The sequence below is a fragment of the Bactrocera neohumeralis genome, unplaced genomic scaffold (assembly GCF_024586455.1).
Source record: "Bactrocera neohumeralis isolate Rockhampton unplaced genomic scaffold, APGP_CSIRO_Bneo_wtdbg2-racon-allhic-juicebox.fasta_v2 cluster11, whole genome shotgun sequence".
NCBI lineage: Eukaryota > Metazoa > Arthropoda > Insecta > Diptera > Tephritidae > Bactrocera > Bactrocera neohumeralis.
Genome location: NW_026089624.1, coordinates 3,381,705 through 3,407,166, shown reverse-complemented (window position 1 = coordinate 3,407,166; position 25,462 = coordinate 3,381,705). Strand labels below are relative to the sequence as shown.

At 35.3% G+C, this 25,462-nt stretch overlaps 2 protein-coding genes across 13 annotated transcripts in view; one reads left to right on the top strand and one right to left on the bottom strand.

Annotated features, from left to right (window-relative positions):
• Nucleotides 1-25,462, bottom strand: part of LOC126765669 (tau-tubulin kinase homolog Asator-like) — a 403,818-nt gene that overhangs the window by 261,097 nt on the left and 117,259 nt on the right. The gene's annotated exons all lie outside the window — the stretch shown is intronic.
• LOC126765858 (uncharacterized) overlaps nt 1,869-25,462 on the top strand; it is a 76,969-nt gene continuing 53,375 nt past the window's right edge. Inside the window, exon 1 of the mRNA XM_050483536.1 lies at nt 1,869-1,945. The gene's annotated coding sequence lies outside the window, so the exon portion shown is untranslated. The remainder of the gene's footprint in view (nt 1,946-25,462) is intronic.

The following is a 25,462-nucleotide window of genomic DNA, read 5'->3' as shown; positions in this document are numbered from 1 at the left end:
ACATATGGGACAGCATCAGCTCCTTTTTTGGCAACGAGAACTTTACAAGAAATTGCCAAACTATGCGAGCCCCACAACTATTTGCTTTCAAACATCATTAAAAACGACTTCTACATGGACGATTTAATGACAGGAGCAGATTCAATAGATGAATGTAAGGCCATTCAGTATGAAATATCGAAACAACTACAAAAATATGGATTTCACTTAAGGAAGTGGATGTCAAACAACAGTGAAATCATAGCAACAATTCCGGTAAATAACGCGAATGAAGTAATAAAAATAGCAGAAGACGAAACAATAAAGACATTGGGTATTCAATGGGATCCTACCAAAGACATGTTTGGATTTAATACGAATCTTTCAACGCAAAAGCTGGTTACAAAAAGACAAGCTTTGTCTGATTTAGCGCGAATTTTCGACCCAATGGGATGGCTTTCACCAACAACCGTTATAGCAAAGTTATTTATACAGAAACTTTGGTTGATGAAACTCAACTGGGACGAGTTACTTGACGAGAATTTAACAAAAGAATGGCAAGAGTTTATGCAGCATATACCAGAGATAAAACGAATAAAAATTCCTAGATGGTTTGAAACTAAAAACAACTTTAAATTTGAACTACATGGATTCGCAGATGCTTCAGAGAAAGCTTATGCAGCAGTTGTATATACTAAAGTTGGATCAGTTATAACAATTGTTGCTGGTAAAACTAAAGTGAATCCAATTAAAAATAAGAAAACGTTACCAAAACTGGAACTATGCGCGGCTCACCTACTTGCTAAATTGCTGCAAAGGATAAAAACAGTCATCAACAGAGAAATGAAAATATTTGCTTGGAGCGATTCAACTATAACGTTAGCATGGATAAATAATTGCCAAAGTAAAGACAGATAAAACGAATAAAGAATCAAATTAATTAAAAATAAGAAAACGTTACCAAAACTGGAACTATGCAAGCGGGCTTGAACAATATTGCTAAATTGCTGCAAAGGATAAAAACAGTCATCAACAGAGAAATGAAAATATTTGCTTGGAGCGATTCAACTATAACGTTAGCATGGATAAATAATTGCCAAAGTAAAGACAGATTTATTAGAACACGAATAGAAGAAATCAAATTACTTGTTTCCAATGCGAAATGGCAACACGTTGGAACAAAGGACAATCCAGCTGATGTAGCAACCAGAGGGGTACTGGCGAACAAACTAATAGAACACGATCTATGGTGGAAGGGACCAAAATGGTTGCGAGAAGAGGAACATCATTGGCCAATAAAGAAGATTATTCAAATCGATGCAACGTATGTGACAACCTCAGAGGAATTACATTTCTTGGATAAGGTAATACTTAAATATTCTAGTTTAAGCAAATTAATAAGGGTAGTAGCTTATATTTTGCGATTTGTAAAAAGAATAAGAGGGGAAAAAATGCCCTGAATACTTAGTTAAATCTGAAATGAAGGAAGCTGAAGAAATGTTAATAAGATATCAGCAAAAATTACAATTTAGAGAGGAAATTCAGAGTTTAGAAATAAAAAAAGAAATTAATCATAAAAGTAGCATTGCAAGCTTAAATCCAATTTTGGATAATAAGGGAATCCTTCGTGTAGGAGGTAGATTGGGTAATTCAAATCTTCAATTTAATCAAAAGCACCCAATAATATTAAATAAGTCACATTTGTCATCATTGATAATTGAAAATATTCATAAAATAACTTTACATGGAGGAAACAAGTTAATGGAATCAATGATTAGAAGGAATTACTGGATTGTTGGATTGAAGAATTCTATAAAAAAGACAATTCGAACTTGTAGTAGATGCGTACGTTACCGCAAAGAAGTAGCAAAACAATTAATGGGAAATCTTCCAGAATTCCGAGTATCTATGTCAATTCCATTTACACACGTTGGTATAGACTATGCAGGACCGATTCATATGAAATGTTCAAAAGGACGAGGACAAAAAACATTTAAAGGATATATAGCTGTATTTGTTTGTATGGCAACAAAAGCTATTCATTTAGAAGCAGTAAGTGATTTAACAACCGAAGCGTTCCTAGCTGCTTTGAAAAGATTTTTTGCTAGAAGAGGTAAAAGTCAACATATATATTCGGACAATGGAACAAATTTTGTCGGAGCTTGTAGAAGATTAGACCGAGATTTTAAAATGGCAATCAAAAATAATTCAGCCGTAGCTCCCATATTAGAAGCAGATAAAATTCAATGGCATTTCGGGCCCCCGGCAGCTCCTCACTTCGGAGGAATTTGGGAGGCAGGAGTGAAGTCGGTGAAATATCATTTAAAAAGAGTGATAGGCGAAACTAAATTGACATTTGAAGAAATGATTACTTTGCTATCACAGATTGAAGCAATACTGAATTCACGACCTTTATGTGCGATAGATAGTGAAAGCGATATAGACGTTTTAACGCCTGGCCATTTTTTAATAGGATGTCCAATAATAGATTGTCCTGAAGCAATTAATGATAACCAAATAGGTTCATTAGATAGATGGAAATTAATACAAAAACTTAAAAAAGACTTTTGGAAACGATGGGAAAGCGAATATGTTGTAATGTTGCAACAACGCATGAAATGGAAAACCAAACAAGCTAATCTCGTACAAGGACAAATAGTTATTATTAAAGATGAAGAAACTCATCCAGCCAAATGGCCATTAGGAAAAATTATTGAAACTCATCCGGGAAAGGATGGAAATATAAGAGTTGTAACTCTAAAATTACAAAATGGCATACTTAAACGGCCCGTTCACAAATTATGCCCACTGGAGGTAACAAACAGCAGTAGAGCAGAGGAAGCAAATCATGTGACAAGTTTGCTGACTTCGAGAATAACAAAAAATACTGCAACCTCAGAACGACCGAGTAAATCAAGCAAATTGATGATGTGGTTCTTAACGATACTCATGCTAGCAACACAAACTAAGTCATTATACATTAATGATACATCTAAATCAGGAGCTTCAGTGACTAAACTAAAAAATAATACAGCAATATATTTGGAACCGATTAGTAAAATGGACATAATAAATTCAAAATGGAATTTAATAGTCTATTACGAATTAGGTACTTATTATGATCGGATGCATAAAATACAAGAATTTATTAACAGACTTGAAAATCAATGCAAAATATTGACCTATTACGAAGATGCCTGCATAATGATTACTGCAACTTTAAATGACAAATATAATAGTCTTAAAGCAAATAATGAATTGTTTATGAAAAAACAAAATAGAAAAAAGCGAGCACCATTCGAATTCGTTGGTTCAATTTACCATATATTATTCGGAATTATGGATGCTGATGACCGAGAAAATATGGAATCAAATATTAGAAATATTTTCGACAACCAAAAAGATATAGCAAAATTGTTTAAAAGGCAGACATCGGTAGTTGATTCTACCATAAATATATTAAAAAAGACAACAGATGAAGTTAACCGTAATTTTGAGAAAATGAATCAACAACTTAATAAATTTTATAACGAACTAATAAAAGATCAAAATGCTGAACGAATGACCTTGATGTTTCAAATATTAACCATTTCAATAGGAATAGTTATGGACGAATGTGAAGAAATCCAAACTTCAATAATTAATCTTCTAATTGACATAAATCATGGTCGCATAAATCCAAAACTATTAAAGCCTTCGCAACTTAATAAAGAAATTGAATTTATTAGAAACAAACTACCACACAAATTAATACTACCTGGAAGACAATCGGGTAACGAATTAAAAGAAATTTATAAATCGATGACTGCTAAAGGTTTAATTGTTGATTCACGGCTAGTCATAAACCTAGAAATTCCCTTAATATCGTATGAACCGTCAAACGTATATAAATTAAATCCACTTCCAATAAATTACAAAGGGAATATGATTATTCCAGAAATAAAGGCAGAATATTTAATATACAAGTTTGATTTGAATCAATATTCACTTATAAACCAAGTAGATCTAGATAAATGTTCTACTAACTCAGAGAATCATTACCAATGTCCTGGAAATTTAGCTTGGAAATCAGCGACGGATAATTCATGTGAAGTAGCAGCTTTAAAACAATTAGAAAATGAAGCATGTGATTTCAAACCTTCTACAAATGAAAACGTTTGGATAAAATTATCTTCTCAAAATCGGTGGCTTTACAAATTATTTAGCAAAGCAATGATATATCTAGAATGTGATAATAATCAACAAATGCATATAGAAATCCCTAGTCAAGGCATTATGACAATAAGAGAAGGATGCACAGTCCGGCATGAAGGAGTAACTGTAACAGCATCTCATCACATACAATCTGAAATTAAAAAAGAATTGCTATCCTCTTCTTGGGTTAAAGATATTGAAGATATTCCAGAACTACAAATAAAACCTTTTGATTCAACATTAATAAACAATACCAAAGATATCGTACATCTTAAACAACAAATAGAACTCCTCAAAACAGAAAATATAAAATTAAAAGGTATAAATTTTCATCACGTAAGTGGTCACGTTTCGCTAACATTAGTTTTGATAATAGCATTAATCATTACTATTTTATATATAAGATCCAAATGTGTAACAAGAACTGTGACTGTTCCATTTGAACTTCCAGTTAGACATAATTAAAAAATATTAATAATAAAACATAATATACAAGTAAAGTTAAGATACAACTTTGGCCCCTGGCAGAATGTTCATAAAGATATGAACATGAAAGTTTTGTAACCTTAAGATAGAATTATATATACAAAATTATATTTTTGACACAACTACATTAATACATAAAAATATACATGTAAACAATAAATTAAATAAAAAGTATATACAGTCCACTAAATGTCAAGTGCAATGGTAAGCAACAAAATTGTAATATGAGACTTGCTCATAAAAATGTGAAAATCATTGCACATAAAAGAAAACTCATAAATTAGAGTATACATAATACTAATATTAAAATACAAAATATACATACTCGAAATATTAATGCACACAAGCAACAGATAAGAAAGTATCAAGCGTGTGTACGTATGTGTATAAGTGCGTTAGATGCACTAATCTAAAAAACTATAAAATATCAATGCGTTGGTATCTGAAAAATGCAATAAAAATATAATACATATTTACACATGTGTATGCACACTAAGCATACACACATATACATATATACATAGTTAAGAAATTAGAATTAAGAAATGTATTGAGGGAAGAAATTTTAATAAAGAAAACCAGAGTCAAAAGTGAACTCTCACAGTACAGACTTAATTATCTATATATTAACTAAATGCCCAAAAATTATTTTGTCCAATCTGGCCATAATGGAAAATGTTATAAAAAAAACGCTAATTGTGAAGCGCTCTCACCCGCGCGCGGAGCCGCGGGTTTAAACTAATACTATATATATGTGGGATTAGAATTGATATCCGAATTTCATAATTGATCATAATTAACAGATAACTAGCATCCACTTATTCAACATCGAATAGTGGATGCATCACAGCGAGATAAGTATGATGGCCACCACAGTATATAGAGTAGAAAACCTTTTCGTGGTAGCTTTCGGAGGGGTGAATAGCGGCCATTTTGGATTTTCAGTGGTAGCAACGTAGTGCTGTATATATTGAGGTAGTAAATAAGAGGCAAAAACTACAAATATTTATATTATTTAATATAAATCAAAAACGATATATATATAGTATATTTTTATTAATAGATGTTTTAAATGTCATAGTGTGTCATATTTCGTCCTTAAAACATTGATTTACTGATAATCAGATATTTAGCAAGTAGTGAGTTGTTATGTATAAAATGTGTCCCTGGTGTTAGATTTCTCGGTGGTGAGTTTTCTACGGCTGCGGTTATTTACATTAGATCGACAGAAAACATAAAAGCTTCTGCTTTCCTAAGCCAATCTTGTTTTTTAACTTTAAATACGCTTATTTTATTTAAATAAGTTATTTTTAAAATTATAATCTTATATTTAAATGCAAATTGCAACTACGTTTCAACTTTTTTGTTGTAACGGTTTACCAATTTGTATATGTCAAAATATAGCTTACCACCCAGGACTGCATCTTTTTCCATGCAAAAGTTAAGAAATTCTTGAAGCGTGTTTAACACTTGTTAAAAAGAAAACAACTTACATAACATGTAATATCACAGTAAAATTTAAGAAACATGCAAGGTAATTCAAAATTATCACTTAAATAATGTAAATACTTGCATTTCATAATATCTATTAAAGTGTAGCTTATCAAACTTTAAAATTTATATATATTTAATTATATTCCTTTTCCTTTATGGTAACGCTGAGCGTAGTGACGCTCAGTGCTAATTTGGTGACTTTTGGCTAATCTAAAACTAAGTGATACGTTTATATGAATTTTATTGCGAATAAAGCAAATCATAATATAAAAGTGTACTTTTATTCCGAAAAATCAGAAATTCTACATATATTAAAAACTACTGTTATAGAACTTGCTAGAATAAGTCTTTGTTATAAATATAAGGAAGAAGTTATATGAAATAAAGTTGTTATGATTCAAACTGCAAATAAAGCGTTTCAATACATAAACATAATTATATCGACAAATTTTAGTATGTCACATTATATTGACAGTAAAACTATTGTAATTACTTTTGATTTATATTAATAATCATTGGTGTACGTAAAACTTTTTTGATATGAATTAGGCGCATTTTTAGCTTTAGCATTAATTTTTATTTGTGTAAAAAAAATTCTGATATGCTATATTTTATACAAGGATTGCTGGTTTGAAACACGTTGAGCCTCCAATTTGTCGAGGAAGGCTTGATATATGTATACGTCGAGCCTCCGGTGACGAGTACGAGTATAGCGTACGGCCAACCGACCGATATATAATTATAAACTGATGCACACAAATAAATCGCACCAATCTCGCTTCACAAATAGATCTTTCTTTATTCAATTTCACTTTATTCACTATAACTTTACAAATGTTCTTTTCTTAAATGTTTAACTGCCGCTTTACAATATAATTTTAAGTAGCTAATGCACTTTACTGGTCGCCGTCCGCTATTCAAGTGCCGTCCGTTATTGGTTTTTTTCCGTTCGCGTCCCCTTTTCGTTCAGTCAGTGTTGTCGCGTGTCAAAAATGTCCAGTCCGCACGGTTGCATTTCTTAGTCCTACAACCCGGCCATTCCTGACTACTTATTCGCCCCGAATAATGTTACCACCTTTTCATATAGTCCACAGCGGTCGATGTTGTTTTAGGTCCCTCATTATTTCCGACCCTTTCTACTTCATATCGACCGTGTTTCAATCGCCTAGTTACTTTGTACGGTCCTAAGAATTTAGGTCGTAACTTCATTCCGTTCCCAAATTGTGTCCGCCTGATTGCAACCAAATCATTAACGTTATATTCGATTGCCTTTTTACGTTTTCTATTAAATGACTTCATATTCTCTTCTTGAATTTTCTGTATATTTTCTTTAGCTATCTCACGTAACTTATCACGTTCATCGTTTAGCTCCCTAACTGCTTCATTTTCTAAAATTTCGTTTAAGTCAAGGTCTTCTTTTACCCGCATGTCGCAACCTGTTAAAATCTTAAATGGGGCCTGTTTTGTACTTCGATTTGGAGAATTATTTATAAATTGCTGAACCTTCCCGATATACTTGTACCACTGTGAAGTATTCGGATGAGATAACTTAGCTAACATTGGTATTACTACCCTATGTATTCGTTCCACTTGTCCGTTTCCTCTTGGCACCCCCGTCGTAATAAGTAGATGCCGAATACTGTTATTATCGCAATAACTTTTAAACGCTTGTGAAGTGAACGCTGATCCCCTATCAGATATAATTCTACGCGGGTTGCCGAAAATGTCAGCTTGTTTCGAAAGCCTGTCTATAACCACCTCCGCGCTTGTGTCTTTTGTTGGGTAGAGCCACACAAATTTTGTAAACGCGTCGATCACAACTAAAATATATTTGTACTGTTTCCCGGTCGTTGTCATCGGACCTACATGATCTATATGAAATGTCCCTAAGGGATAATCTTCTTTCTCAATTGGCGACAATAATCCTTCCATTTTGCCACACTTTGTGTTCATTATTAAACATTCGACACAGCTGCTTACTATATTTCTGACTTTTCCCTCGAGCCCTGGAATGTAGTAGTATTTCCCTACACAATCGCATGTCTTTTTAATTGAAAAATGCCCTTGCTTATGTGCTAGCAAAATGATCTCGTTCTCCATTTGTTTAGGTACCACAATTAGTTCCTTTGCCGGATCCTTGTACAATATCTCACGAGAGATAAAAAAGTCTTCGTAAGAATTGTTCTCCAGTATTTTCCGAATTGCCCGTGCCCATTCATCCTTTTCCTGTGCCTCTTTTAATCTGTGCTGTAACGATTCGTCTACTAACATACACGCTAACCTACTTAAAGCATCGACATGCTTCATTTTCGATCCTGACCTATGTTCTATAGTATAATTAAATTCTTGCAAAAACATTGCCCATCTAGCTACTCGTGGCGGAACGTCTTTCTTCCTTAATGTCATAGCAAATGCGTTGCAATCCGTTACAATTTTGAATTCCAAACCTAATAAATAAACTCTCCATTTCTTTAGTGCGTTGACGATGGCGAGTACTTCAAGTTCATAAGAATGATAGTTCTCTTCTGCTGAACTTGTTTTCTGGCTCATGAACTGCACTGGATGATATGATTCATCCTCTGCCGTCTTTTGCAACATTACCGCCCCATACCCGTGCTTAGATGCATCTGTATGAACTTCCGTAATTGCATTTGGGTTATATAATTCTAAAACTGGAGATCGTGATAGCGAGGACTTAAGTTGCTCGAAAGCAATCGCCTGCTCTTCCTCCCACTTGAAATGTTGATCTTTTCTCAAAAGATCTGATAATGGCTTAGCCACTAGCGCATAATTTTGAATAAATCTCCGAAAATAGGATGTTAACCCTAAAAACTGTTGAATGGCTTTTTTGTCTTCAGGTGGCTTGAAAGCTTTAACCGCTCTGGTTTTCTCATCAGACGGACGAATTGTGCTATCTTCGATTACATACCCCAAAAAATTTACTATACGCTTCAAAAAATTACACTTTTTCCACTTAATTTGTAGTCCAGCGTCTGCTGCTACTGTAAGAACTTTCTTTAGTTTTATTAACCCCTCTTCCTCGTCTATGGATGGAATGATTAAATCATCCATATAAGTGACTACACTTCCCTCATCTTTTAGGTCTTTAAAAATCGAATGGATAAATCTACAGAATACCGCTGGTGAATTTGAGATACCAAACGGCACAAATTTAAATTCAAATTGACCTTTCATTGTTACGAACGATGTGTATTTTCTAGAACTTTCTTCGACAGGAACATGCAAAAATCCGTTAGCCAAATCTAACGTGGTAAAAACTTTATATCCCTGGAGCTTCTCGACTACCTCGTCAATTAATGTCATTGGAAAATTATCGCGCAGAATTTTCTCATTTAATTTGCGATAATCGCAACATAACCGTTTTGATTTATCTTTTTTAGACACAAGCACAATCGGCGACGCGTAATCGGATACGCTTGAAGTAATAATACCCTCATCTAGCCATTGCTTTACTTGAGCATCTACGATTATTTGGTCTTGAAATGATACACGCCTAGGTGGCTGATACACCGGTACATCGTCCTTTAAAACAATTTTCATTTCTACCGGGGAAAATTTGATTCTTTTTGGCTCATATTGAGCAATCAGCTTTTCCACTTCTAACATTTTTCCCTTATCGAGATGTGACAAATCATACGTTGATTCCGGCTCCTGTTCATCTATACAAATCATACTAAAAGCTGCTATTTCTGCCTCTTCTGCAATTTTACCATTATACTTTTTGTTGTCCTCCTGACAAATATCTGGTTTATCCTTCCTTAGAAACCTATCGCTCTCCTCGCTAACAATTAAATCGACTTGACCCAAAATTGAACGTCCTATCAATGCCGGATATTGAAGATCCCTATTGTTGACAATATGAAAAATGATATTTATCTCAATATCATCTACTTTAGCTCTGGTTTCGAAACTACCTAACGTGACCACTTCTGAATTACCGATTCCGCCCAACACTCTTTTATCTTTGTTTGGCTTAACTTTAAGATTAAGTTTTTCGACTGTATCTACCCTTATCAAACACAAACGACTACCTGTATCGACTAACGAAGGAAAAATTACATTCCCTACCTTTACCATTTTAAACTTTAGACCAAAATCTGCCTCTGAAGGTTTGAACCCTACTTCGGTAATTGTATTTAAGTTGTCTCTTCCACCTTTCGTTTGAACTGTCGGACATTCGTTGCGTTTATGGCCGACTTTGTTGCACTTGTAACATCTAAATTGTTGGCTTGTGCAATTCTTTGCTATATGTGAAGTTTCGCCACATTTGAAACATGCGCGGTTTAGAATTGAACGTTGAGTATTTTCCTTCCTATCTTCCTTGATACTAACTCTGTTTTCAACTTCCACCTTTAGTTTATATTTGATTTTCTCATAAATTTTTATTTGCTCTTTTAATTCCCTTATACTCCTTGCTTGGTATAAAACCGTCTTGTTCAATTTTGAATCGGGAATCCCTAGTATAAAATATTCTATTACGCTGGCTTCCTCCAGTTTTACCCGTTTCCCTATTTCCATTAAAGCATATAAAAATTCAATGAATGTTTCGTTTTGTCTCTTTTGACGATTCCTTAAAAGCCTATGTGCCTCAGCTGATGAAAACGAAATTTCGAATTCGTCAATTAAAGCTTGTTTCAAAGATATCCAATCACGGATACCGGTTTGACTTCGAATAAATGCCCTAGCTGCTCCTCTGAGAAGCTGTTTTGCGTAAATAAATTTATGGATTTCCGACCAGCCTACTATATGTGCGTTTTCTTCAAAAGATTCTGCCCATTGATTTACTTCCTGCCCGTCTGTACCGTTAAATGACGCTAAACTTTCTTCAATTTCTCTAAATGTAAAATGAGGAACCGTGGCTGGCACCGGACCTTTACCCAACACACTTTCACAAAGCGGCTCCACTGATTCGACCTCACTCTCGCTTTCATCGTCATCGTTTAGAAGACCGTAGTGTGTCAGAAGTCTGTCTCGTAATTCCTTCTTGCGTCCATTTGTCGGTAGCCCTGCTTCTTTTAACATTTCTTTTAACATTGTCACTGTCATGTTTAATATGGTCTGAGCCTCCATTTTGAGTACTCCTTTACAATATGCAATATAACAATATAGGTATATATGATTTTATGTTACAATGTTAATTTAATAAAAATTAATTTAAATTTATAATATAGAAATCAATTATAAGTAATTTAAAATACTTAATAATATGAAAGTAACCTGTAATCCTCGATGTACGCTGCCGTTGCCAACACACTTCTCACCGCTTTACGCCGACTCTGCTGCTGCAACCCGTTCGTTGCCCACTTGATCGTAACGCGTAACGCTCGCTGTCTGTTACGCCTATGCACCTGTGTTGCCGTATTCACTGCTTCTGCTGCGCTATTGCGGCGCAACCGTTTTGATGAATATTTCGCTTGACAACCTGAATTATCTTCGATTAATGTGTTGCCGATTCTGCTGCGCTGTTGCGGCGCAACCGTTTCCACACACTGCTCGTTTCCACACACTGCTCGTTTCCACACACTGCTCGTTTCCACACACTGCTCGTTTCCACACACTGCTCGTTTGAAAACACGAGCCAACTGCAACCAATGCGTTGCCGATTCTGCTGCGCTGTTGCGGCGCAACCGTTTCCACACTGCTCGTTTCCACACACTGCTCGTTTGAAAACACGAGCCAACTGCAACCAATGCGTTGCCGATTCTGCTGCGCTGTTGCGGCGCAACCGTTTCCACACTGCTCGTTCGAAACCACGAGCCAACCGCAACCTGTTTGTTGCCGACTTGTTGCTGACGTTCGCTGTTTGTAAACTTGTTCGCTGTATGCTTGTTTGCCGACGCAAACCAACTCGCTGCTTGCTATGCTTCTAGAAAATTCTTGACTCTTCGCTGCTTCTGGTGCGCTATTGCGGCGCAACCGTTTCGCTGTTTGTTTGTTTGCCGACGCAAACTAACTCCAACTTGATTGTTGTATATGTACCGTAACGTGATATGCTTCTAGAACTGTACTCTTGCACTAGAACTGTACTTCACCTGTATTTACATATAACTGCTTCCAACGCTTACGTTTGACTCGCTGCTCTACCGAGTCTCGATGTAATGCCAAATGCTGCTGCCTCCGAGTTGTTCTGCAGTGCACAATACAGCCAAATAAAGTTGAGCTGAGCCGAGCCGAACAATAACCAAATGCAGGAATATGCCCTCAATCCGTAGGTTGAGCCCCCAATTTGTAGGATTGCTCACGTTGAGCCTCCAATTTGAGTAGGAAGGCTTGCGTCGAGCCTCCGGTGACGAGTATAGCGTACGGCCAACCGACCGATATATAATTATAAACTGATGCACACAAATAAATCGCACCAATCTCGCTTCACAAATAGATCTTCCTTTATTCAATTTCACTTTATTCACTATAACTTACAAACGTTCTTTTCTTAAATGTTTAACTGCCGCTTTACAATATAATTTTAAGTAGCTAATGCACTTTACTGGTCGCCGTCCGCTATTCAAGTGCCGTCCGTTATTGGTTTTTTTCCGTTCGCGTCCCCTTTGAAAATACTGGGCTAGGTAAATATAAACCGGCTTTATCGAATGTTTGACCTTGGGCTTTGTTTATAGTCATAGCGAAAGCGAATTTTAAAGGAAACTGTTTTCTAGTCATCTGGAAGGGTACAGTTGGATCTGAAGGAGTTAGTTTAACTCGCGGTATGATAGCTATTTTTCCCGAATCGATTAATTTGGAAGTTATTGCGTTCTCGCCTAAATGGCTGACGACCATCCTGGCACCATTTATAAGTCCTTCTTTGACATTAAGATTACGAATCAACATAACGATTGTATTTTTCTTCAAAATTAGTTTATGTTACCTCCGGAAGGATTTAGAGAATTAAGAAACTCAGTTGGATACCATCTTCTATAAGGTGTATTTAGAGAATTAGTTCTGCTTTCTCCAGACAAGGAAGCACAGAAAATGGGTCTGGCAGTTGGATAACAAACAAACAGTGAGCATCATAACTAATTTCGTTTTTTTGTCAACTGTATCGCAACAGGTGCTAGATAAATTTTACGAACAAAAACCAAACTATAAGTCGCTCATAATTCCCGTCCTGCTATATGGTGCAAGGCTTGGGCGATGACAACTACCGATGAGTCGACGTTACGAGTTTTCGAGAGAAAAATTCTATATGGAATATCATTAAAAGTGGCGCGCTGTTGTTAACTCGGCTATAATCGCGCATTCGTCAGTAAGAAGAAGAAGAAGTTGGATAACACTTCATAACTTTCATTTTTTCGACTGTATTTTAAATTTTAATATCCCCGGACATAATATACTCAAAAATTCGAGCATTCGTCATTTTTTGGACATAAAATAGCTGTTGAGTAAAACTTAGATATGTTACTGTCATTTATTTCATTTGTGCCGTAAACCTTAGCAATTAGGTTATCATAATCAGCGTAGTATTGTCGTGGAATTTTAATAGTATCTTCGGATATTTCATGTTGGATTTCTAAGTCACCACTTCCCAGTTTGAGTAGCCAGTTTTTAAACTCAGGGTCATTATTGGCTCGCATATTTTGAACTAATCTACGAATTTTCACCTTTGACCACAACGGTGAGCGTTTAATGCAATTTTCAATAATTGAAGTTCTGTTGGCATGTCTAACAACTGGAAGAACTTGTCTAAAATCACCTCCAAATACAAATATTTTTCCTCCAAATGGAAAATTCACATTTGTTATATCTTTAAAAAGCTTATCAACAATGGTTATTGCATCCTTAGGTACCATAGATACTTCGTCGCAAATAAATAAATCTGTTTTACGTAAAAGCTGTGCTTCTTTTGAGTTGGGCCGCATAGATGACACTGAAGTGTCTAAAATAGGCACAGGTAGCTTAAAAAGAGCATGTGAAGTTCGTCCCCGAGGTAACAGATTCGCAGCAATGCCTGTCCATGCAACTGGTAAAACCACCTTATTTTCCCCTCGTAGGATGTGACAAAGTGTAAATAAATGTTTTTCCTGAACCACCTGGTCCGTCAATGAAATAGCAGTTTGGAGATTCATTTCTAACCGAACTCAAGACTTCTTCCACTATTAACGTTTGCTCTTGATTCAGTTTGCTAAAAGCTTCTTGTCCATGTTGACGTTCTTGTTCAACGTTGTAGAGTATGTTAGGCTGGTCAACTATAGTTGGTTGAGGTAAGCAAAAGTGTTGACACGTTCTGCCATGCATTTTAAAAATGTTTTCTAAATCTAGTAAAGCACGATTGTAGGACTCGTCGCGCTGGTGTTGTTTTTGGTAATCCTCTGATAATGCATCACGAAATATATGCCAAAGCTCCAAAATGTTGGTTGGTGAACAGAAAACGCAAATAATTGCAAAAAGCCATCTCAACTGAGTTGGCATTTGGTAAGTTACAGCTTCCTGCAAACATTCTTTCCACTCAGCATTGTTACCTACTAAATGCAATTTTTCTTGAAAGCTATCATAGACTACATCATTTACCGTACGTATTTCCGTGTATGACTTTGGTCCTTTGGTATGGAGAAGTAAAGACGAAGGAAATACCTTTCATAATCCATTGGATTTACGGTGTACATCCGACCAATGCACTTACTGTTTCTCGCCCTTATGCACCATTTGCCTTTAGACCATACGTAGTGTTCGGGAATTTCGTGGTATAAATACTGACGGGCGTCCTCTTCTTCGTTGCAAAGCTTGAAAAACGCCATGAGTTTGGAGACCTTGCTAATATTGGTTTCAGCTTCGCGACCAGCTCAGAAGTAAATCATTTGTTCTTCTTGTAAATGGACAGGTAGCCGCTCAATAGTATGTGAACGATGAAAGAGTTGGCGCTCATGAAGTCACCACATTGCCTCTGGAGGGCTAACATAACGACAGTCTAAGAATGTATTAACTTCGTCTACATTTACTTCCCTTTGCCCGTCAGAGTTAATGCTCAATTTCAGTGAAACACAGTCATGACCCTTATAAACATATTTGTACAACTACTTAACAGATTTAATTGAGGAACAATGCTCGACATTAATGTGAGCCTGATATTTTCGACTTAGGTAAGAATTATACGGTACGATCCAGCGATTGTCGATTTCCTGATTTTCAGTAGTTGCTGTAACATAATTTTAGTAAAGCTTTTGATAAAGTAAACCATTCAATTCTTTTGAATAAACTTGATCTTCTTGGTTTTCAACCAATATTTCCAAAATGGGTTGCTTCTTATCTTAGTAATAGAATTCAACACGTCATATTTAAAGATACTTTTTCTGACATAATCAATGTTCCTTCAGGCGTTCCTCAAGGTAGCCATCTTGGTCCAATTCTGTTCTTGTTATTTATTAACGACATATCATCTGTTGTTAAGTTTTCAAAAGTTTTACTATATGCTGACGATGTAAAACTTTTTAAAACATATACTTCAAACAGCGAAAGATGTCAGTTGCAAACAGACTTAAACAACCTAGTTTCTTGGTGTGATAGAAATGACATGCCATTGAACCTTAAAAAATGTAAAACGATGTGTTTTTCACGTAGAGCTGTAGACCCTACCTCATACGCAATACAAAACTTTAGGTTGGAGCAAGTATGCAGTTTTGTTGATCTGGGAGTAACTATGGACCCCAAACTCAATTTTAATCTTCACGTATCTTCCACGGTTTTTAAAGCTAAAGGCGCTCTTAGTTTTGTTAAACGTTGGTCTAAAGAATTTAGAGATCCGCTTACCACAAAAATTCTTTTTACATCTCTGGTGAGGCCTATATTGGAGTATGCTTCTGTGGTTTGGAACCCTAGTTACCAAGTCCATTCGGATAAGTTAGAGTCCGTTCAAAAACATTTTTTACTTTTTGCCTTAAATCAGGGCATTCAGATACGATATTTTACTAAGTGATACATCTGACTTATAAGAAATTGTAAAGGTGGTGGAACGCCATCTTGACCCAAAAAAAACTGCCGCAACTTCAGATACAGTGGGTGCATTATATCTTCCGGGATGGAAAGCATTTTCCGTACTAAATTGTATTTGCATATCAGCAATATTATTAGACATATCTTTGACACAATTGAATAAACTCGCATACGGATTGTAGGCTATAAGCATTGTTTGTAGTTGGTTCATAAGAAATTGGCAACAACTGTTATTAACCACTCGGTTTGTACGATAGTGCAAAGCATCATCATCAAAATAAATAGGCCAGCATTTGAGGGTGTTTCGCCCTCAGGTGGTTGTAAACCCCCAATTCTATTATATACTTGACCGTTTAGCTTGAAACAAAAGGGGCCTCTTCCAGGGATGTTAACAAAGTTTACTTGAGCTGATGCGTTGTTAAATTTTCTTATGTTTTCCAAATAGTTTTTTGTTAGAGAATCATTGCGTTGGATTATAGTTTTAAGTTCATCACATACAGAAATTTCTGGCAAACTCACCTTCCCTTTGTGACAACAAAGTGAAGAACTTCTATCGCTAACTTCACTTGCAAATAGTTTTGCCATACAAAATATACATTGATGATCCATACGCCATGTGGTTCTTGGATGATTCCGAGGCGTGCGGAACAATAAGTTTTTGGAAGCTTTTCCTGTATTCTCCTAGAATTTGTGTCACTGCTTAACTTTAACATACATATATGATGGTACCAAGTCACTCCTACGCTGGACTACCATTTGATGACTTTGTTCCTGTCGGCGGTTACGCATTGTTTGCCTTGCATGGCTAGATGAATATTTCTTTGCTGGCTTGGTCGACTTCTTCTAGCTTCTTGACGTCTTCTTCGCTCAGTTGAACGATTTAAGATGGCCCTAGGCATTATAATCTAACAATATGAACAAAATGTGAACACATGTAATTCATGTAAAAATGCACATCTTAGAACTTACCAATTATGTATTTTATAACAGGTATACATATAAAAAAAGATTTTCAATTAGCTACACTATACATACAAATATGCGCAAACCGCTATTTGAAATTCCACCACTTATATTACATTCACATTGAGCCATAAACTTGAGTTGATTTTCGACTTTTTTGTTTTGCGCTGCCTGGTAACAGTTATTCTCAAGATAAAACATTTTCCGTTACTAAGTAAGTTGCGTAGTAAGAGTGTTTCACTTTATAACCCAAAAAATGTCCCTTTAAGTCGAGTTTATGACCCAACGTGAAAGCAGTCTTATTCACTTATTTTACTACTATTCAAGTGTAGATGGCGCGCTAGCAGCAGCCTTAGCGACATCTACGCGACAATAGCGTTGCAGTACGAATTCACAATAGCACAAAAAAAACAAATTGATTTTTTTGTGCATTCACAATCGTTTTTTTTTTTAATAATTTTTATTAAAATACGATTAAACAAAAGCACCCCGCTAATTAAAACATGGTTTTGCATGTAGAGCTAACCGCCACCTTTAAAACGATACCTTATTTATTAATATTGGTTCCAAATGAGAGCAGAAAATTAGGAACTATCACAAAAAGACCTTACAGAAATAATATATATGTATGACAGTGAAAGCTCTATAAAAGGGACGCCCTATTAAGCGGACATCTTCATTAACAATGCACATTATTGATGTTTATTAAGTACAATCTATTAAGCGGACTACTCTTTTAACTGGACAGAAAGGCTGGTAACCAGACATTAAGAAAGCAGCCTTAAATTCGTTTTTTCCAATGAAATGTATTTGTATGAACATATTCAAAATTAAACAGGGTTTTCATTTACCGCTCCGTAGAAGCAAAATTTCTAGAATTATTGTTATGCTACAGCTATCGCTCTCACTCTGACGGGAGCCATAGCAGATCAATATAAAAGTATGTGCTCTGCTCGGAGTTTTGTTAAGTAAAAAACTATAGCTGTAGCAATAGCCAAGAACGAAATGCAGTGGCTCTGCTCTGGCGTAGCGGTAGCAAAGAATTGGGAGCTGCATGTCAGCACAGCACATGAAAATTTTAATTAGCTGTGCTCTACTCGTTGTGCTGCACGGGTATTCCTTTAGTCCTGGAGAAGGTCTTAACGGTGGTCTGTTTTGCAAAATTATCCTGGACTTCGCAATTTATGTCTATATTTATAACTCGAGAACGGCTGAACCGATTTGCCTGAAAATCGGTCATGAGGTAGCTTGGAACCTACGGACGGGCATAGGCACCTTTCTATCGTTTTATTGTAAAAGTCCCAACAGTTTATAAATAAAAAAAATATATTTCAAAACATAAGCATGTGTTCAATATTCATGTGAAAATCATTACAACATTTTTTTCTTTAAAAATACAAAATCAAATCACACAGCTACTGGCAGGATACAGTGGTTTTTGTTTATATGCACAAATATATATATGAATTATAGATACTTGTAACTAAATAAGAAAAGGTTGACTCATAATTTAAGATGAGTGCAGAAGAGCTGACAAATATTCCTGAAACATCGCACAGAACAATACAAAATTTAAAAGGAACGATCAAGTCTGTGTTTTCTTTAGTGTAGTATTTAGGTTTTAGCCGTCTTCAAAACAATGGGAGTGCCCCTGAGAAAAATATTTAACCCAAAAATTGTATCATGTCAGAACATGAACGTCAAGCACTCTTCATGAAATATTTCTAACGGTATTCCGCGAGTAAAACACAAAGCATAAACAAAGCTGTTTACATTATTTGCAATGTTATGAGTTCAAATCTGTGTCGGCCACTGAATTGCGCTCTTCACAAAAATAGGAGTTTGAGTTACCAAGTGGTATAATACATTTTTATTTAACAAAATCTGTAAAAAACAATAAAACAAGACCAAAACAAAACGAAGGGATTTTTTAAAGGATAAGTCATTTATTTTAATTAGTGAGTAGAGGAAAACATTGCGGCGACGAAAAGCTTGAAATCAATAAAAATCTTAGAAAAAAAACGGAAAAACTTATAAAGAAATTAAACAAATACTCGGGTGCTCTGATCAAACGATATCAAATGCCCTGTCTTAAAAAAATAAAGCCGAACACGTGGACGAAAACGCAAAACTACTAAAGAAATCGATCGACGCATACTCCAGTCGTCTAAAAAAGATCCCTAAGCATCGTCTAGAGAAATAAAGAAGCACCTAGATCTTGGTGTTAGTGTCGTAACAATTCGTAGACGTTTACTGGAATATAATTAATTTGCGCCGAGTCCACGAAAAGTTCCATAAATGGAGCACGGCTTCAATTCTCCAAGGAACATGTCAACTGGCAAACGAAGGAATGGAGAAATATTTTGTGGACAGACGAATGTAAGGTTGTTTTATTTGGTGGCACAGACTTTAGGCAGTTTATCCGTCGTCCACCAAATAGGGAATATAGTTCGCAATTGACTCTTAATATCGTCAAACACTGTGAAGCTCCTCGTTCAACGGCGTGGGACCAATCCATCTGATAAAAGAAACCATGGATCAGTACGTGTATGTGGATATATTGAACAAAGTTATGCTGCCATACGCGGAATGGAATATACCATTAAAGTGGTTGTTTCAGCAAGATAACGATCCAAAACATACAAGTAAATCTGCAAAGGAATGGTTTCGGGTCAATAAAGTTGAGGTTATGTCGTGGCCTGCTCAGTCACCAGACCTCAATTCCATAGAAAACTTATGGACAAATATAAAAAAGGTGTTGCTGACCGTAGACCATCACGTAAAAGGGAATTATGGAGCACAGTCCACGAGGCATGGCAGCAAATTCCGCTGAAAAGGCGTCGTGATCTGATCGATCCCATGCCCCGCAGTAATAAAAAATGACGGTTACTCGGCTAAATATTAAAGAAACTAACTAATATACTAGTCGTAATTTATAATTTTTTAGTTTATTATTAGTTTTATTGAATTTTGTGATGTACTCCTATTATTTTGAACACCTAATTTTTGAATTTAAATAATTTATTTTTTTTTTATTTACTGAGTATAACTATAAATTACTATAAAGTGCATAAAATGAACAATTCGTGGATAAAAAATAAATTAATAAAATTCTTGTTTTTGTTGAAAAACAGAACTTTGTATTTTATATCGTAATGCACTACTATTATTTTGAACACAACTGTATATGTGTAACGATATACCAGAGATAAGGAGATGCCCAACTCATTTCTCATTGGAAGTTGCAGTTGCTAAACGTCAAAACCTCCTGAACTTTGACAGCTGATCGAGTTCAGGAGGTTTCGATGTTTAGCAATTGGAAACGAGCGATGGCCAGATTGAAATCTTACCAAAAAAATTAGTATGTAAAAGGAGGGACTCGTTGCATTGTTCAAGACCACTTATAAAAAATGTAAAACAATGAAATTTAAATGAATTTGTGAAATCTAAATGTATTTGATGAAACGCATAATAGCATTATTTTCAATTGAAAATTGTTAAACACATTTATTGATTGAGAGCTAAAAAGCTTAAAGCCTTTTATTAGGTATTGAACGGTCAAAAGTCAGTTGTTTTAACATACCATAAAAAGAATTAAATAGTTTATCTATATATTAACTAACCACTATATAGTAAGATTTATTCGTACTAAATGTTGGGTGTTTTAATTTAAATGCCCAAAAGTTATTTCCAATCTGGCCATAATGGAAAATGTTATAAAATACGCTAATTTTAAAGCGCTCTCACGCTGGAATAAGTTAGACATCCCTTTATCTGGATATATGATGCAGATGCAGAGACTGTGAAGATGTTGTTACTTCATATGTATGTACTATTCCTTAAGTCATTTACGATGTCAATAAAAAATGTAGATTGCCAATTTAACTATCCCATTATATTGTTATCACGATCAATGATATCCTTGACAACAAAGAGCGAGCGGAGCTGCGGGTTTAAACTAATACTATATTCTTATCACGATAAATGATATCCTTGACAACAAAAAGCGAGCGGAGCCGCGGGTTTAAACTAGTACTATATAAGTATGTATATTAAAAACTACTGCTATAGAACTTGCTAAAATAAGTCTTCGTTATTTAAGGAAGAAGTTGTACGAAATAAAGTTGTTATGATTCAAACTGCAAAGAAAGCGTTTCAATCCATAAACATAACTATATGGACTAATTTTAGTATGTAACATAATCTTGACGTTCGTATTATCCCGAGCGAAAATGGGTGAAGTCGGACTACAACCTCCCCATATAACATAAAAATTCTATCTAATTCTTTCACTTTCCAGTATGCAAAACATCAATTACCAATAAATGTGTCGGGATAAAACTTTGCACGAATAGTGCGCTTGCAGTGGACCACCTTATGACCAAAAACCCTCAGATACAGAAAATGAGGATCAATGTTTCAATTTCGAACCTTTTATCGAAAATATCGGTCAATCTTTGAAATATATTATTGAAAATCAGAGAGAACCTTTTTTCTAATAATTGTATGCCTGTTTGCCAGAAAAGAGTTAAATCAGATCAATCATTTCTTTAGGCCGCTAATTTAGAGATTTTAATAACGGTGCATCCTTGTGCATAAAAAAATGCGTGAAAACGTGCCCTAAACCCCATATAACACTCAAACCTAATGCAAAAATGTGATATGTTCGGATACATCCGAACTTAGGCCTTCCTTATTTGCTTTCTTGGTATTTTACTCAAAATTATTATATAATCATTAAATTATAATTATTACATTAATACCATGTGAAATTACCTATCTCCATAACATGATTTTCACCGATTTTATTTAAATACATAGAATGGCTAATTAAACAAAAAGTTCGTTTGCGTTGACGCAAACAAAATGTTTCTACATATAACAAATAATTTTGTTCATCTATTGTGTGTATCGCCAAAAAATAATCAAGATAAATATGGTGAAATATATGCAATACAAATACATACAAGGTGCGTTCTAAAGTAAACAGGACTTTTTGAACCTAGCGCATCCTGGTGGCGCCATTTATATGGACTGCACCCCAACATTCGAAAGACCTCATTAAAAAGGTCCAAAAATCACATTTTAACCATTAACCACTCCCCGTATTCACCTGATATAGCACCGTGCGTCTTCTTCCTTTTTGGAAAAATGCATTTGCCCATTCAAAGGTTTGCACCCGCATACTGGCGGCCATACCGGCCAACGAGATAAAATATCGTTCGACATGCATTTAGACCATGCAAAAAGCTGTACATATTGAAGCAGAAGGAGACTATTTTGAATAAAATAAATTAATTTTGCCGAAAACCATTTGTTCTGTTTTTTTTAAGTCCTGTTTACTTTGGAACGCACGTTGTAAAGCTTTAATCTGCTCCGGGTATTCAAATCTTGCAAAAAACAAACAATAAAATAAAAACATATAATCAAGTATAAATCAAGCGCTGAACACATAGAGAGCGACAGACTGCAAACTACATCTGTCAAATATTAAAATACACACGTTCTTATGGGCAGTCTTATTTTGACAGCTGCATGACTACACGACTGCAGGCCGACAGTTGTCGTTCTCGCTAACTTCAATATCCTCCTACATTTGCCAACGACAGTAGGACGACAGTAGAGTTGACAGTAGAATGGAAGATAGAAAGAGGAGGTAGAGTGGTGATGCCACTAATATGTAAAATGCAAAATTATTCACAGCTCTAACAAACTTGAAGTTATTTTACAAATATAGCTATATTATAGCTCTATTATATCATTTGTAATAACAATTGATAATTTAAAGCAAAAATATTGACCTATTTACTTATTTTTTGCATAAAAAATTTCACTTTGAACAAAATATTTAAATTTCATTGAAGTGAAAGGAATTAGTATGACCACAACGAAATTGTGTACATACAAAATGGACAACTGCGTTGTTTTGTGTACTTGCCGGCCATTGTGTTGTTGTTGCTTCTCAAAATGTACATGTAGTAAGATGAACAACGACGTTTTCAGTTCACTGTCGTGCTGCTGCAGTCTGTCGCAGTCATTGTGTTCACCACTTCAGTGCACACAAGTTATTGACATAAACATAAACAAATAGTGCACGAAATAAATACATAAATATAAACAAAAATGATAACTCGGCTATAATCGCGTAATAGTGCCCATACATGAGCACACAAGTGCTTTCGATCGGTATGAATTCGTTTGCCCATACACGACACACAAATCCATTTTGCGTTCGTTCTTCACAGAGTTAACATGTGCGACAGGCAAGCGGAACATTTCTTGGAATTTATTTCTAATGTAGCATTTTTATCTATTTCATTGTATTTCGTTAATAAGTTATTCCAACTTTTATTTTTCTTACACTATGTATATGTATGAGCGCTTGGGCAAAAAGCGAAAACTTTGAAGCGTGATTTCTCGGTTTTTCATTTTTACGATTATTCTTAATTGGCGGGCAGGATAGAAAAAAAACTAAACGTCGTATGGAATTAGGGCAAAGTTTATTATCATTGACATAAAATTATCTTATATTTAAACTAAAAAAATATTAAGAAAAGTCAAGTTTTAACATATTTTTAAACAGCATAAAGCAACATTTTTCGGTCAAAAGCCACTATTTATTCAATTTTTAATAAAATTTTAAATTTTACACTTTTTTTGGAATTTTCTTAGTTTAACTAGAAGATAAATTAATAAAAAATATGAATCTCTTTGAATTTTTTGTTTCCGATAGAAATTGCGACCTGCATCCTGCCCGCCGTCCGAAAAATGTACATGAGAGATGCATCGGGTAATTGCTTCCCAAAGGCAAATATCAAAGATTTCGTATCCAAAAAATTTGTGAAAGATGTTCAAATATATAACTAAAAAGCCTAGAAATTTCGCTTGAATCAATTATTTCTTTCCTTCCCAAAAAAATCCTCAAAAAAATCGATTTTTTGAAGCCTCGAAAGCAGGCTCTCCCCTTAACACTTGCCATTGTCCGCGATCTTCACTGTTCGGCGACACGAGAGAAATGAGATTTTGTACGCCGACAACGCCATACACGATAAACATGTTCGCGCACCGATCGTAAAAAATCAAACATTTTCGCGAACATGGATCGGTACGCGAACAAGCCCATACACGATAAACCGCAAGCGCACACATACCGATCGAACGCACTTGTGTGCTCGTGTATGGGCGCTTTAAGCGGTGTCTACGCCAATTGAGAAGAAGAAGAATGAGTGCTTCGCAGCCTCACCAGCAAAGCTGTAGGCATTCCCTAGAGCCAACGAAAACAACGCCTGAGAAATGATTCATCGCAGCAATCAGGTGAAATGGAAGTTAAGCAAGCGCAGTCAGCTGAAGCAGCAGTGAACAGCAATCGGACAACAACAAATGCGTTGACAGCAACCAGTCTGCAGGTACCAACAAGCACTCGGACAGCGAAGGAAAGCAAAATGCAAGGTGTGAATGTACCAAGCAAAAAAGGATTGGTATTGATCGCTACATAAATGTAAAAACGAAATCGACACACGAAAGTATATTACACCCTACGCAGTGTCTGTGTGGTGTGTAGTGATCTACATGTTACTTCAAAATGTACTCTTAAAAAAGAAAATTTAAATAAAAAATGTAGTAATTGTTGGGGAAATCACACTGCATACTATAGGAGTTGCCCTGTATATAAAAGTGTCTGTCGGAATTCAAGAACGTCGTAACTAAATGTTAAATATTCCTCCTAATAAAATTACTGAAATCCCTGTCCATATTTCAAAACCAAATGCAACTGCCCCTAAACCAACCAAATGGAAGCGTTGAAACTGTGATTTTCAACCTTACCCAATGTATGACATAATTTATGTCTACAATGCAAAATATGATTCAAGAGATAATCAAAGTAAAATCAAAGTCAAATTTTGAAAACTTTTTTGAGTAAAAAATGAGCTTATTGAATATTCGTATATGGAAGGCTAACGGTGTTAACCAACATACATTGGAGCTTATTAGATTTCTGGAAGTAAATAATCTAAATGTTATGCTATTGTCACAAACAAGCCAGATGGAAATGCATATGTTGAAACAGCAGTGTTGGTTAGAAAACGATTAAACGATGACGCATTAGAATATCATGCTATAGCGCAGTTACAAGCTACGACAACATCTATAAAAAATCTCTGTAGAGACTTAAACCTGCTGCCCTGCCTCGAATTAAAAATGCAGACATCCAATTTAAAAAAAATTTTGGAACGCTAGGTCATAGATTTCTAGCAGGTAGATATTACAATGCAAAACACATGTTTTGGGTTTCACGACTAATTAATCCGAAAGCACCTCAGCTGTGACACACTATTACAAATAGGCACAATAACCTTGACATAATATCTCTTGGTAAGCCGACATATTGGCCTAGTGATCGTAA